The sequence below is a fragment of the Anomalospiza imberbis genome, chromosome 6 (assembly GCF_031753505.1).
Source record: "Anomalospiza imberbis isolate Cuckoo-Finch-1a 21T00152 chromosome 6, ASM3175350v1, whole genome shotgun sequence".
Lineage (NCBI taxonomy): Eukaryota > Metazoa > Chordata > Aves > Passeriformes > Viduidae > Anomalospiza > Anomalospiza imberbis.
The window spans coordinates 11,631,316-11,643,804 of NC_089686.1; the positions used below are offsets into that span (position 1 = coordinate 11,631,316).

Below are 12,489 nucleotides of genomic sequence, written 5' to 3' on the forward strand. Positions count from 1 at the left end.
AAGATCTAACAGGTCCATGACTTGCTGTTTTCCTGATGACTTGTCTTCCACCTCAGCTGCCAAACTAGGAAGACCTGGTCAAGGACTCCTCAAGGGCATCCAAGTTTCTTGTTTCAGGATGCAGGTGGCCCAAACTGGAGGGCAATCAGGCACTGTACTTCCCCATGAAATGGAGTTAATTTCACTTGCACTGCTGGACACTTTCATCAACTTTCCATTGCTTTCAAGGGAAATAAAAATTTCCATGAGAAGAGAAATCACTAGAAACATAGATTTCCATATGGAAAGCAATTTCATTATCTTCATAAAGGGGCTTGAGCTACAGATACTGCATAGCAGGGACACAAAGGAAGTAATAAAGTAGTTGCTTAAGGGATCAGCTATGTAAAGCATGAGGAAGTAGATCTTCTGTGAGGGGAGAGAAAAAGTTTGTGAGCACACAATTAAATAACTTTGTGTATAGGGACTAATCTAACTTTCTGAGGCCATCTAGCATCTGCTAGGAAGACGAGTTTCCCAAGTGCTCCCTTAGTTGATGATCATTTAAAATAGATTTTGTGCACATAATGATTCTGAGTTCACAGCAGCACATCTCATGACTCAATGTGGCAAATAGCCAGATAAAGATCACAGCCTCACTGACAAGTCTCATTCTTCTCTGTCCTGTTTCAGAGCTCACAGATACCTGAAATAAATTGCTTTGCATTCAAAATAGCCTGCTGTGTAGCACAACATACCTTGGAAAACCTGCATCATTTGTAGAATCATAACTAAAAGGCAGAATGGACTATCAGATCATCTTTCTTTGTAGTCATGGCATGATGGTGACATTTCAGATCAGTGACATCTGCCAAATGGCTTTGGATATTTTGTCTTTCCTAAAAGATCTTGCTGCCATATTGTGCATAAAATCTCACACGTGAATATTTTAAGTTTTATGGGAACTCAACAGGAGCAAGAGTCATCATTGCATTTTTAGGGAAACCCAATCTGTGAAGACCAACATCCTGTGAATGTTCTATAGTTTGTTCAATGCTGCACATATGCTGCACATACTTCATGCATATTTTCCCCTCACATCTACCAAAGCTACATCACATTGTTTTGCATGCTTCTTGCTGATTTGTTCAAAAACAAGCAGTGAGGTGCATTTTGAAGAAAATTGAGCTATCCTTTGGGTTGCCCAGTTTGCATTTCGCTTCACTCCTTGATGGGTTATGTCTACACCAGGAAATTCAAGCATTTCCAGGAACATCTAAAACATTTGTTAAACTGCTAGAACAGTCCCAGACACCCTTTGGCACATTTTATGCCTCCAAAGCTGCTCCTGGGAATGGCTGAGGAGTTCACATACACCAGAGACCTTTCCAAAAGGCAGTCAGCACACAGCTGCTCCTTTTTGGAGAAATGGGTTAATTTTTTTAGCCCATATCTAAGGCTTTCTGTGGCAGTTGGCTTAAGTACTTGGGAATGCTCATGGCACACCTAATGGATCTACATACACATCCATAAGGAAAAATGTTAAACAAACAACCAAAGTGTCAAAATATTCACCAGGCACCAAGAAGGTGGAATGACCAGAACTAGACAAGAGCATGAGGGAAGGTGCTATTCAGTCAGATTTTGTCACACACACATCTGCATGTATCACACAAAGCCTTAATTGCTTAAATGAGGTATCTCTATTCTTCTGGTATAGCAGTCTTAACTCTGTTTAGCTGTTAAAAATGAAAAGTTATACAATTTATCACTATTACAAAAGTTATTTATCTCTTAATTTTGCAAAGGTCTTTTTTCTACTATTTGTTTAGGTGTTGTTTTCTCCTAAAGTACAGAAGAATTGCCCAGATCTACTCAGCTGAAAGTAATCAAAGTATGTACAATAAGAGAGTCAGAAAATGCAAATAAATTCTGTGCTAGAAATAACTAATATGGTAAGAGGAAGGGAAAAAAGAGAAAATTAAAGGCAGGTGTTGGGTACTCCCCAAAAAAGGTGGGTCAAGAATTATCATTAATATTTATTCCTAGCTCTGTTACAGATTTTCTTGTACTTCATTAAGGCTATTCAACAGTTGTGGATTTTCTGTTTCCCATATAAGCACATGGTTTCTGATGTCACTTAGAAGCAGCTTTGGAGCTTGAAAGCATTTACATTTTTAAATTACTTTATCTTCTTCAGATTAAAAGATCCATAAGGACACAAAATATTATTTCAGAATATGAAGGAGCTTTTGAGTTCTGCTCAACCATATATTGATATGCGAAAAGACAAGAAATTAATAACAGGAAAATGCACCTGATACCTCACATGGCACAGTAGTAATGATTATTTTATTAACAAAACGAGTGAGTCAAAATGGAAAGAAAAATTGTATAACCAATTTGCATGCATGTATTTATATTGCTGGCAAGATTTCAAATGAAAATACTGTCCTAAGTAAAGGTGAGTAGAAAGATACTCAATTTTAATTAGAATCAGGCAGAAGCAGAAAAGGTGTAAGTTTTGAAAACCTTTCCTTTTTTCTCCCACAGAAAACCCCAATTTGATTTATAAATATCTATGATTCACATAAACCAGAGATTTCTTAACACGTGCAATCCAAGAGAAAGGCAGTGCTCAGAGAAATACATTCTGTATGTCTTTCTGTGTGAGAAAGACTTTTGTCTTCCAAAAAGGTGCTGTCTTTTGAGCCATTATTCCTCCCAGGCCCTAGCAGCTGTATACACAATATTTTAAAGTCATCTCTAAGAATTTCATACAGCAAGAGAAGCATCTGTCCCTGTCAAAAATTCAGATGGATAGACTGTGAGGTGTAAAGCAGATTTGTGTCCTTATTTTTTGTTATGTAGAAACCCATAGATCATCTCTAATGACTAGACCTCTTAGCCTTCAATTGTTTTGCATAGATTTGGATTATTCTGTTGACTGCCTGTAGTCAAAAGATATGTGTAGTCACAAACTGTTAAATTCATGAAATGAGTCATCCCACACAAGGAAGTAGCTGAATGTTATGAGATAATTTGGCACAGAAATACAGATGAGTCCAATTTGTAGCAAACAAAATTCAGGTAACACTGAACTCTACTTGCATAGACAGGAACTGGAACATTTGACAAAACAAGATTTTTTAACTTGACTGTCCAAGTAATCTGACATAAACTGGCATAACAACTCCAGCAAATATTTTGTTATGACGGTGTAACCCACCTATGTTCTCACTTCCCCAGAGACCACACAGATTGTACAGTTCCAGCACTGTCTGGCCTGTGCCATGCAGGTTTACAAACCATAAAACAGAACCCTTCTCTCTGTCCAGGCAAACTGTGTACACTTCAGGCCCTTTAATTCTGATGAATTTAAGAAGAAAATTTGCCTCCGCTCATCAAAATTTCCGTGGTCGTGTTTGGAGCTATCAACTCTTTGCAATGCACTCAGGACATTAAACATATTCCTGCAGAAAAATTAAATGCTTATTGTAGAAGTAATTAACACAATACAACTGAAACAAAGATTGAAGTAATCAGAGAAGATCTAGTGGCTGGGTCTAGCTTTCACCCACTGCCCAGTAAGAAAGAATGGGCCTTGTAGTCATCTTTGCAGCTCTACCAGCAGCTGGGAAACCTCAGGCAGTCAATATGTGCTTTGGGCTGGTTTTCTGTTTTGTGTCTCCTGACAAAGTGTGTGCTGTGTACCAAGGAGCCTCATTTAGCACTTAGTAGTTATTCTCTCACCTTAAAGTTATTTTATATGACTATGCCTTTGGCAAGGGAGGAGGTGTTTCTCCTTCACGGGGTCCTTCCTCGTTCTTTTTATCAAACTTGTAGGAAGGGATTTGCAAGGAACACTTTCAGCAGCTTCATGTGCTTCTGAGGCCAGTCATAGTTTGTAGTAGTGATACCTGCATCGTGGAAACAGAATTTATTCCACTCCCTAAGAAGAAATGATACATACTTCATCTGGAAAAAAACCTGTCTGCATTGCACAGAAATATCAGAGAAAGCAAGAGGATTGCTTGAGTGTTCACTCAAGAACACTTCTTCATGTACAGAATTATTAAGATTATTTCTATCAGCCAGAAAATTAAATCATATTATTGAAGCTTTCATATGTATGAAATTTTGATGAAGAATTTGGAGGAAAGACATTACTAAGTATTTTGACTGAGAATTATTAAAGGTTCATTTCATTTTTACAAGTACACAGGAAGCATCTGAATTGTAAAGTGTTCCTTTATACAGAGCTCATTTATTATAAGCATATCTGAGGCTCTTATTTTACTCTTGATGTAGATGACTGCTACAGCAGGTTCCTTTCCTTACCAAATTGAAAGGAGCTGCTGAGCTCAGTGTACTTCACTTTCTTTGAATGGTCACACCAGTTTGTGCAGGCAGGTCATTAACATATCATAACATCACACTGCAATGTTTAGGGATGAGATACTATCATTAAAGTATGTGCTATTCTCGTGCAAAAGTCAAGAAACTCTGAAGGTTTTATCTCCAACACAGCACCAGAAGAAAGCAAGGCAGAAGCTGGTGATGAAAAATCCAGATCTCATAATGTGGTAAAGTGTCCAGATGGGAAAGCCAGCAATTCCAGCACTCTTCTGTAGCCTCCTTTTCCAACCTAGCATAGTTGTACCCCATTATCTAGTATATGTTTTCCTTTTAAAAATAAAAAAAGAAATCTAGTATTTCTAGGAGTAGAAGTAAAGGCTCCAAAAAGAAGGATCTGAGGGAGGTTGACCTTGTGGAGAGAGGAGCTCTGAGAAAGAGGAAAAACCTGGGATGAATTTTGGGATACAGCTGATTCTAGGGCAGGAAGGAGGAGACTGTGATGGCATGAAGGAAGAAGCTTGTTAAAGGGTTGAAATGAGCCAGACACTCCTTAGACCAGAGTCACTAGAGTCAGATCAGATCTTTGAGTGGTAGGTCACAATAGAGACCAGCTCCCATCTTGCCCTTCTCACCCAGCATCAGTGTGTGCATCAACACCAGCTTCCTCTTCCATTTTCTTTATAGGTTGAAATTCAGCAATCCCACAGGTCATTCATGGATTTTATTACAGTAAAAGTATAATGAGACTCTCCCATTTAAATGACATTTTTCTACTATTACTATTGCACTTGCCTGGTAGGAGACAAGTCTAGCAAAACCACAAAGGGTATCATCAAAACTGTTTTGAATGAAAACATAACTCATTCTTGAAAAAAAGGACCATCAAAGTTTGAAAGTGGACACAAATTGAAACACTGGAATCAACATCAACTCTGCTCTCCTTGTTTCTTTTTTTTTTTTTTTTAGTCTTACAAAAGTAGGGACCAACTTAAAAAGTTGCATCTGGAACAGATTTCTCTCAATTATTTTTTCTAAGTGTTTAGTTTTTAGCTTGGACCCAGCTGATGAATTTTGCATGTTGTAAATAACAGAATTACAATGAAACTGCCTGACTGGGATGGTGGAGAATGGGGGCAAGGAAGCAAAGGTTAAAATTTATATCTAAGGATAAGTATATGTAATTCAAAAATAATCTGAGAAATATGCATAAATAAAATAACTGAAGGGGAGAAAAAAAAATCAAAGTCACAAAATATGAAAAAAGAAAAAAGATCATACAGTTCCCTTAGGAATCCTGAATACTAATTGAATCACAATAGTAATAAACTGTAAGTTTTAAAATACTTGTTTCTTGACTCTCTGCCAACAGAAGTTTAGTGACATGAACCCACCATCTTGCAGAGATCTCCAGAGATGAAGACTATAGATGTGCATAATGTACCCTAGATTAATACGATGACACTTCAAAAGCACAAGTTGGAATATTCCCCATTTCATCTTGGGTTGTGAATAATTCATCACTTTCAAACATGGGGGTTTTAAAACTTAGATGCAGACTTAGATGCATAATTATTGAATTTCCTTTGATCCACATTGTTTGTTTAATCAGTTACCTAACATTAGGAAGTATGCCTTGCAATAATTGTAGTTTGAGTTTTGTTATATAATAGAAAAGGAACGGGAGGAACAAAAAGGCTTGAAAACAATACCAAAGCATCCAAAGCCATTTTTACAAATCTTTTCAGCAGTTTTGTATGTAAAGCCTTTGGGTTTTCTACATCAGGGATAAGTGGAAGTTAGGTTTTTGTGATTCAGTTCAATGTGGCATTCTAACTTTGACTAAATCCTTGATTACAGCTGCCTAACTTGGATGATAAATTTATCTAGAACTCTAGAAGCTACACACACCACTGAAAAAATACAGGTATTATGCTTTCTTGAAGTTGCATTATCTATTTTATTTATCTATCTATAGTATAAATGAATGGTTTAGCTTGTTGTAACTATGTTAATTATACTAAACATGTACACTTATCTCTATAAAGAAAAAAGATTAAGATATTATTTAAGCAAATGAAACTTGGTAAATGATCTTTCTTTTGTGTTAATATATCCTGCACTGTTCCTGTCAAGTCTATAATAAAAGATGGCTTCTAGCCCAGATAACTATTTATAGTCAATGTGGCTTTAATACCCTTAATTACAAACTAAGATTTGCTAATTTTCTCAAACAGATCAGTTTCACAACTTAGACAAACACGGCTCACCCTCTTTAGGTGTGAGGCATGATTATGAATTGAAGGCGTTTCCTACTGCTGAGAACAAAACAAAGCTACCTCTGAAATCTTTCCAGTGCTCAACAGGACCACAGCAAGGGCACTTCCAGGACTCAGCAGGGAGCAGAATTCACAGCTGTGCTTTCCCAGCTGTCTGCAGGCCTTAGGAAAGATGGCTATAATCCTACATCCTCCTGTATCTCACCCAGCTGATGCACAAGAGATGGTAGCCCAGGAGTCCCAGTTATTTGCCTGCGTACGTGAAGGCTGTAATAAGGCCTGGCAAGGAGCAAAGTCTAAATAAGTCCAATTATTCTTATAGCACATTAAACATACCATAAGTGAAGACAAACCTCTCTGTGGCCCATAATATTTTTCTCATCAGCTTTTAGCAGTTTTCCATTTGAAATCAGCTGAAAAAGATGGATTTACAGACTTTTGAGTCGAGAACTGCTGCTCTACCTTTGCTTAGTCAGAGATCTAAGTTGCTTAAGAGAGCATTAACTTATAAGGATGTTCTTGACAAACAGTGCTCTTGACAGTGGATGAAAGAAATGGAACTGTCCTGAAGAATGCATCTGCAGTGATCTCAGCTTCTGAAAGACATTTACATTTCCTTTCCAATATACAATCTATTATCCCCAACCCATAAAACCTCATGGTTCACACTCAGCTACTTTAATGGAAACACACCTCTTATTCTTTAGAAATATTAGGAACCTATGTGAAATCCTGCCCCTCATGAAACCCATCAGTTTTGACAATACCTGTAAGAGAACTGAAATTTCATCTGATGCTCCAATGCAGAACACTTTGAAATCAGTGCAAAGGTTGCAATGACTCAATGTCAATTTGGTGGTGGATCTTTGGTAATACAAAAGTTCTTCTTGTAGTAGCAATGTGTGATCCCCAACAGACTGAATAAGCCCAGAATTCATTTTCAATACAAAATAAGAACAGTTATCTTTCCCAGTCTTTGCATGGACAATGGGTAGTAGCAATGTGCAGTGAGACACCCTTCCATACCCTCCAACATGGAAACCAGTGGCTGTGGCTACTCTTTACAGCAGCCTACCAGGATTTTCCTTCCACTGTCATGTTTTACAGCTCTTTAAACCCAACTAAGCTACTGATATCCACAGCATCCTATAAACATGCAATGGGAGCTGGGTGGAAAAAAAATATTCTTTGTCTTTTTTTAAAACTTGATATTTGAGTGTTTTATTTGCTATTCCCTTGTTGCTGTCTTCTGAGAAACAGTGAATAGTATTCCCTACCCATCTCCTACATGACATTCTCTGTATCATATCTGCCTTCTGTCATATTTTTCAGGGAAAGGGTTCTAATCTATTTAGTCTCTCCTTACACAGAAGCTCCCCATCACCCTTGCTGCCAATCTTTATTACATTTCATTTCCTCTGAAACCCAAAAGGGAGCAACTGTGAAGTTGCACATATTGTTCAAGATGCAGGTGCAGTGTGAATTTGAATGGTGGAATAGCCATGTTTCCTGCTGACTTCCTTACACTTTTCCTAGTACATTCTATCACCTGACTTTGCTTTTTTGATCACAATTGAATACTATGATGATGTTTTCTGAGCACGAGCTGAAATCCCTCCCAGACGCCTTCCTGTAATAGTGAGCACTAATTTAGAGATATTTGCTGTGTATGTATATTTAGGGTTATTTTTCCCTGAAAGCTCAAATGGCTTTAATCAACACTGAATTTCCTCTGTTATTTTATTGCCCAGTCACTGGTGTAACACTCCTCTTTCACAGCTGGATCCCCATCTGAGTATGTTGAATAATTTTCTTTCATCATCAGGTTTTGCCACCTCACCTTTCATCTGTTTCCCAGAACACCAACAGACATGTAGAACAGCACAGGATCCCTGTGTGGTGTCTTTGATACCTTCCCTCCACTAATGTTCTATCAATTAAATAGCTACTAATCCAGGAAAGGACCTTCTCCTTTATTTCATGTTAAATTTTTGGGTTCTAAAAGGGTATTCAATGAGAAATATCAGCTAAATGCTTTTTAAGGCCTAGATACAGACATAAAAATTGAGTATGCGAATATAAATCAACTGAATCTTAGTAACATTCTTCACCAAATTAATAGATTTGCAACACACTTCTTCTTTTACAATTGACATACCAGCTGTTCTATATGCCTAACAATGCATCCATATGTTTTAACTTTTTTTCTGGGGTCGGATTTTAGGAGGGCTTGTTTTTGTTAGGGTTTGATTTTTGGTTTTTTTTTTCTTTTACTTGGTAGGTTGGGGGTGGGGGTTTTTTTTGTTTTGTTTTTTTCTTTTTATTTGTTTGGGTTTGGTTTGGCTGCTGTTGTTTTCCCCAAAGACTAATTTGCCTGGTATTAATAGAAAATTTACTACCTTAGATGCCATGTCAATGTTTTTTTAAGTGGTGTCACTTTTGCCCCTTATTATTCCTTTGCATTGACACCACTTAAAAGACTGTGGTATGTAACACAATAAGTTACTCTGCAACTTCTCCTCTGAGCTCTGCTGGTATTTCATGGCAAACACCACATGATTTTGATAATCCTGTTCTATTTACATTTGCATGTAGTTTTTAGTTTCTATGTATTATTTTCTTTCTAAAGAAGACTCGCTATCATCTTGTTTCAGAAATCGCTTTTTAACAAAAAACAACGAATTTTATTTTCAGTTTCCAGGACATTCGAAAAATTGGGGACCATCTCTTATCTTTTTGCATTCCTACAGACACCTGTCTTCTACTTACAAGAAGGTCCCAAACCAGATGCATGTGGTGTAGGAGGTCCATGCTGCCCCATTCACCTCACAGCAGGTGATGAAGGACTCAACAATGTCAGTAATCCTTCCTGTCCTTCTACAGGATTATCCCAGGCAAGTGATCAATACAAAAAAGTGGTTTAATCCAGCAATCAGCAACAGATATCTTGAGCAGAACTCTAGACATCCTGTATGTTAGGCAAAAGAAGTACAACACCCAGAGAGGGGAATTTCAAACATTCTCCACAGACAAAAATTGCAAACAAACAAAAGCAGCACTGTGCAAAGTGACCAAATACTGGCATTTTTCTTAGGAAGGGCTGGACATTGGACTGGAGCAGATTAAAAAAATCTCTTTCCTCTGAAAGAAAGCCTTAGACAGAGAATCAGTGACAGACCAGCCACTGGCAGTCAGAAATTGCCAAATCACCGAACCATAAAAAAACCATAAGCTGGAAGGGGTGTCCGGCAGCTCTCTGCTCCAGCATTTGCTAAAGTAGAGCCACCATCAAGGTTAAATCAGCCTGCTCAAGGCTGCATCAAGGTGCATATGAATCTCTCCAAGGATGGAGTTACCACAGCTTCCAGGTTCCCATTCCACATCTGGGCCACCTGACATGGGACTTTTCCCCCACTAACACCAAACAGAATTTCTCTTCTTGCCTAAAGCTTCTGGCAAGGTGCCAGAGGTTTCAGCGTGGAAGGGGAAGGGAACAGCTGGGGAGAGGTGAGCCCATATTTGCCTGTCTGTGCCATCTCCCTGGCTGTGGAGGCACCACTGCCCCTCATTCTGCTAGTGCAGGTCCTGGTAACTCAGCGTTTCAGAGAGGAAAAGCTCAATAACTTTAGCTCTGGCTGAGCAGGCACCTCCACTTGCAGCATTCCTGCCAGCAGCATGGCTCATCCATGGCTGGGCACCCTCTAACTGAGGCCACCACTCACTGCTAAATATCCTCACACTGCCTTCTTCCCATCCCATCCCCCGGGAATTTTGGCATCAAACCTCTTCCAGAGGTAAGGCTTAAATTCCTGACTATTAAAGATGACATTATCCATACAGATGAAAACTGGATAAACCTCAACTGGTTAGTTAAAAAGCTGTTTAGACCTTCAGGCAAAATTCCTGTTTCTGGCATCCAATTCTGTTATGTAAAATTAAAGAAAAGGAAATTTAAAATAATACAGGAATGCATCCTCAGGCCACCTGCTTGTGTTCTGCCTCCCCTTACAGCCAGTCACTCCCAAACCCTGCCTCCCCTGTTGGAGTCCAGATATTCATTTCCCAGTATCTAAAGGCTCCAGCAGCCTGGATTCGTAAGGGAATCCTGTCAGAGATAATTTTTTGCTGACCCAATACTGTTTCTAAGGTAAGGAAGGTATTACATATACCTGAGCAACTCTATTGTTTACTGCAAAGCCAATATTATCTTTCAGTTTGCACAATTGCAGTGGTAAATAAAAAGATCTATTTTAAAGTGTCTTAGATGCTTTAAAAAAACCCAAAGAAATTATGTGCAGATTTTCTGTTTACCAAATTTACTAATCATTTAAAGAACCATCACACCAAATACTGCTTTCAGATACATAGCAGTAGGGGAAAGGAGTAAGAAAGTATAAAAAGATCCAGAAAAAAAAGCAGATTTTACATATGACAATTAAACTGAAATTGAAAATTTTTTGTTTGAAGTCAGTCCCTGGACAACACAGACTGCACAGACTGAACAGTCTGCATGATCTCAAGGCTTCACTCTAAATATTATTTTTTCAATTAGGAGGAAAAAAACCTGACAAAGTACTTGAGAACTCTGTGCAGCCTCTGATAATCCTGGAAATTTTTTCAAGTAGGGTGGTAAAGAAATTCAAATCATGTTGAGAAAATACCTTTGTGCTGTATAAAAAGAATCTTTATTAGTAAGAGACTTTCTACTATGAAAATCAGGCTTTCAGGATCAATCAAAAATTCCATAGAGAACAGTCAAAATTGTGCTTTGAAGAAGCACATGTTTATTATTTACTAGTTTTTGTAAGAATCAGCTCAAGAAGTAACCTGATTACAACTGGGCAACATCTAGAAAAATAGTTGGGGAAAAACCTTGATGCTTCTTGAGTCAGCCTTCAGCCGTCTCTAGTCAGGTTGTTTCAGGTTTTTATTTCTCTTCAGCTTTGCACATGCTGTTCCATATCCAAAAACTTGCTCTCCACTAATGCATAAGATATATTTTGTTACCAAGCGTCTATGCAAAACATCTTAAAATAATGAGAAGATTTAATGCACTCATATTAAATACAGAGACATTCACAGCAGTTCTTACAGGAAAGAACTCCTAAAAGAAGGCAAAAATATAAATTACAAAGCAAGGATAACAGAAAATTATCTCAGTAGTCCAGCAGCCAAAGACTGGTAAACAAGAACAGCCATCGCATTGTGATATACAAGATGTTCATTACTCGTGACTGAGCAATAGCAGATCACTTTGCATATTTATTAATTCTTGTATTACAATGCTGGCAATAAAGTGTGGTGTTTGTCATTAAATGCTAGATATAAAAAAAGCAGGCAGAATAAATTACTTTAGTCTCTGTACATGACTAGAAACTCTGTAGCACCAGTAAATAAGTGCTTGAGGGACATTAATTTATTTTCATGCACAATTCAGTTTTGTTCATGTCACATTAATTCTTTGTTTGGACAGGTGAGTAGCTGGAGCTGAGGGAAATGTATAATCCCAAATGTCATGAAGACTAGCTTGTACACTGATGGGCAGAAAGGGTGGAAGTGAAGGTTTATATAATTCCCATGTCCCCCAAAACCGAATTATAGCCCAATGTATCTCCAGGACATGGAGGTTGGAATGATGTACCAATGTGGGTCTCTGAAAGCTAATGACACCCTTCTAAAATTCCCCTCTGGCCTCATCTCCTAATGACAAGCCACTGGTAATTCTTCTTCCAGACATTTAAGCACAGAGACAGATCTGATGAAATACAGACTTCTAAAGGATCAACACTGGGAGCTGGTGCACTAATCACCAAAAAACACAACTGTGTAACTCAGCCCTTGGATAACTGTTGTGTCCCCCTCTCCATGCCCATGA

General features: G+C 38.1%; 1 long non-coding RNA gene across 1 annotated transcript; it reads left to right on the plus strand.

Annotated features, from left to right (window-relative positions):
• The first annotated feature begins 1,464 nt into the window (after positions 1-1,464).
• On the plus strand, positions 1,465-12,183 carry LOC137476622 (uncharacterized). Its single transcript, XR_011000469.1, has 3 exons — positions 1,465-1,605; positions 6,196-6,262; positions 12,088-12,183. It is a non-coding gene; the product is annotated as an uncharacterized lncRNA (long non-coding RNA).
• The last annotated feature ends 306 nt before the right edge of the window (positions 12,184-12,489 follow it).